This window comes from Psammomys obesus, unplaced genomic scaffold, assembly GCF_907164565.1.
Source record: "Psammomys obesus unplaced genomic scaffold, mPsaObe1.curated_primary_1811, whole genome shotgun sequence".
In the NCBI taxonomy this organism is placed as follows: Eukaryota; Metazoa; Chordata; class Mammalia; order Rodentia; family Muridae; genus Psammomys; species Psammomys obesus.
Window position 1 is genome coordinate 688,748 of NW_026590511.1, and position 4,119 is coordinate 692,866.

Sequence of the window (4,119 nt, forward strand, 5' to 3'; positions counted from 1 at the left end):
CAGCTTTGGACTACACACTTCTGAGCTCACAGTCTAGACACAAACATTTTACAGGACTTTGAACTCAGAAATCCTTCATTCTGAAACTGCCAAGTACAACCGAGCTGGACACTGTGGAAAGCTTGGCAGAGAGAGTCTTACTGTGCTGGAGCCGGGACACTGTGCCTTTCCTCTCCCCCTCAGCTTTGCACACCGGCAGGTGGCTCTGGCATCCCTGGAGGCCCGGCGACCCTGGCTCCCATTCTGCCGCTCCTTAGGGGCCTCAGGGTGCTGGTTTCGGGCAGGGAGTGAACAGCTGCCCAGGGCCCGGTGCATGGTCTGTTGGTCTGTTGGTGTCCGCTGTCACACAGATCGGCAGGTTTCCCTGATAGGTCCATGAGGCCCAAGGCAGGAGCGGAAGCCAGGGTCCGGAGCTGGTGGTGTCAGTCAGCTCCGGCGAGCAACGGAAGGACCCGAGGGTGGCAGCTTCACAGCCGACGGGCCCAGTGGCTCCCTCACACACTGGGGGCTGGGCTGTCCGTCCTCAGGCCTCTTGCTCTTCAGCACTTAGCATTCAGTTGCCTATGTACTGAGTCACTGGCTCACACTTGCTCACACTCAGTCACTCAGTCACAGTCACTCTAAGTCACTCACTCACGCTGTCACTCGCACTTGCTCTCGCTCACACTCACTTGCTCACTTGGAGCTTCTGCTATCGTCAAGGATAGTGGGCCACGTGAGAGACAGGGAAGGGCCCACGTAGCCCAGGCTCTCCCGCTCTCTTGGCCATGGAAGGTGACCTTGAGCTGGTCCTGCCACTACCTGTGTTTGAACTGAACTAACGCACCCAAGTGGCGATGCCGGGGGTGGAACAAGGCCACACACTCACCAGCCCGTCCATCTGCTGCTGAGGCCCGTCCTGAATCCTGGCATGGCCCGAAGTTCTACTTACCTTCTTTTCTATCTGTGAGTGTTTGGCCAGCAGGTATGGGCAGCGCTTGCATGCAGTCCTGAAGTGACCAGGAGGGCATCCGAGCCCATGGTTATGAGCTGCCATGTAGGCGCTGGGAACCGAACCTGGGTCCTCTGGGAGAACAACCGGTGCCGTGAGCTCTGAGCCTTCTCTCCGCCCCACGAAGCCTTTTGGCACTGATGTCTCTGCGCACTGGAAAAGGTTGTCTTTGTAGATTCAAATGATGATTTCTCTTCCAGCAGAGAGCCGAGCACACGTTAGGCATCGCTGTCACTGGTGTCTCGGCACACTCCTTTAATGCCGGCATTTGGGAGGCAGAGGCAGGCGGATCTCTGAGTTTGAGGTCAGCCTGGTCTACAAAAGGAGTCCAGGACAGCCAGGGCTACACAGAGAAACCCAAAACCAAACCAACCAACCAAAGTATTACCTGTCTTAATGTTTTGTAAACCTTGTTCTCCATCACTCTCTGGTTGGTTAATGGAAGAGCTGTCCAGCCTATAGCAAAGGTGGGAGAGAATTGGCAGGACTTCTGGAGTTACAGGAACGCTGGAAGAAGGAGGCACAAAAAGACCTGCCTACGAGGCATAGGAGGAGCTGGATGGATGAAACTGAGGAGAGCTGAAGAACCTCATGGTTGGTTGGTTGGTTGAATTTATTTATTTAGTAGACAGTGTTCTGCCTGTAGGCCAGAAGAGGGCGCCAGACCTCATTATGTGGCTGCTAGGAAGTGAAGAGCAGCCAGTGTTCTTACCTCTGAGCCATCTCTCCAGCCCAAGCCTAGTGGTTTTAACCGGTCAGTTTCTGCTGGGTGTTTTGGCTGAAATGATCCAAACTTTTCTTTTTTTTTCTAGGCAGGGTTTCTCTGTGTAGCCTTATTTTCTTCTTCTTCTTGAGACACTCATCCTTTATAGCCCAGGCAGGCCTGGAACTCATGATGTCGTGGGGGATGACCTTGAAATCCCACCTGGGCACTGGGCTGACAGGTGTACTGTGAGCCTGATTCCCGTGGAAACCGGGGGCCCTGTCCAGGTAAACTGGAACGGTACCCTCTGAGCTGGCTGCACGGTTTATCTTTAATCTGCAGCTCTGTTACTCTGGGTCTACCTCCCCCCAGCGCCATTCCCCCTGCCCTTCTGTGGTCTGGAACCGCAGGTGCTCAGGAATAATTCTCAGTATTGAAGAGGTAGTGAGTCCCCACACTTACAAATTAAAAGATTCTGGGCTGGAGCTATAGCTCAGAGATTAAGACAGCTGCCTGCTCTCCCAGAGGTCCTGAGTTCAATTCCTAGCAACGACGTGGTGGCTCACAGCCATCTATAACATGATCTGATGCACTTTTCTGGCGTGCACGTGCGCATGCAGATAGAGCACTCACATACATAAAATAAACAATAAATCTTAAAAAAGAGAGATTCAAAAGTACATCCAGCAGCTGTTGGACATAGGATCAGGTTAAGGATGTGTGTGTGTGTGTGAGAGAGAGAGAGAGAGAGAGAGCGAGAGAGCGCCTTCCCTACACTGCCTGATCATTATTCTGAGTCACAGCCCTAGATCCTAATCTCTTCCTTTGTAAAACTTCCAAGTTGGGGCTGGAGAAATGGCGTGGTTAGAGCACCGGCTGCTCTAGCAGAAGTCCCAGGTTCGGTTCCCAGCACCCACAAGACTGCTCACAACCGTGATTCCAGGCCGGGATGACACTAGCACCCTCAGCTCCCAGGGTACCCTAGGGTCCTCGGTGTCTGGCAGGGAAGGGTGCCGATGCCTTTGAGACTGTACTGCTGCCTTGGCTTGAGGTGAGGTCAGAACAAGGAAACGGGAGGCGAAAATCAAGAGTCTGTGAGGGTCTGTGTGGGCTGCGGCTCCTGGTGGTCCCGAAGCTGCCCCCATCATTCTGTCTTGCCTGTTAAAAAAAATATTAAAATTTCATATGCGTGAGGGTTTTCCTGCACGTACGGTGGTGCGCCGTGGGCCTCGGGAGGCCAGAGAAAGGCGCCGAATGCACCGCAAGGGGCGTCACGGTTGCGGGCCACCGCGTGGGTGCGGGGCGTCAGGCCTGCGAGCTCTGGAGGAGCGGCCGGGGCTCTGACCAGGCGCTCTGACCAGCCCCACTCTGACCTCTCTTTCACCCAGCGACTCCCTCACCCTCCGCCTCGGCCCCTCTGCTTCCCCGATCCCTTTTCTTTAGATCCATCTTGGTGCTCGCTCAGTCGGCGCCCGCCTTCCACCGGGGCCCGCCAGGCCCTGCCCCCGCCCGCCCGGCCGGCCCCGCGCGCGCGCAGCACCGGACTCTGCTGGCGGCCCGCGCCGCCCCCCAGTGGCCTCGGAGGGACCGCAGACACACGCGTCTACGGACGGCTGTTATTTTATTTAAAGTTGTGTGTGTGTGTGTGGGCACGCGTGCCCGCCAGCGGAGCCGTCCAGCTTGTCGGTCCCGGGGATCGAACTCGGGTCGTCGACTTCGCGAGCGACGCCCGGACCCGCTGACCCAGCTCGGCAGCCCGGCTGCCGTCTCCTGGCGCTCCGCCCGTCCCGGCCCGGGCCTCCGCGGCGGCGCTGCACCGAGTTTCCGCTACTTTTTGACCTTTCACCCCGCCGCCAAGGCCGTTGAAAACAAGCCCGGGCTGCATCAACTTAGGGTCCCACGAGCCTCTCTCCCCCCCCCCCCCCCCCCCCCCCCTCGCTGCCGTTCCCCGGGGACGTTGACGCGCGTGAACTCTGACCCGAGGACCGAAACTCCGAGGTCACCACCGCAAGCCCCGGGGTATCGCCGGTCAGGCTCGTTTGCTGACGGGCGTCTGCAACGGCCATTGAGGGGCAAAGTCCCGCCCCCACAGTCCAGCACCGACCAATAGCCTTTCTGGAGCCCACTAAAGGGAGGGGCTTGCCACAGTCTACAGTAGCTCCTTAACAGTCGCTCGCTCACGCCAACTCCCATTGACGGGCGTTCGAGTCAACCAATGAGAACGTAGACCCCGCCTTCTCGGGCGGAACCTGATCTGTCCAATGTCAGCTCGGGCGCCCACCCATATCCAAACAGCCCAATCCGCGTTCGGGATTGAGGCGGGCTAGAGGGGCGGGGCTTGAAGCTACAGCCAACTGCCGCGCACGTCAGCTCCGCGAGGGGGCGTGTCCGCCGTTGAGGCGTGCGACGACGGCACGGCGCAGGG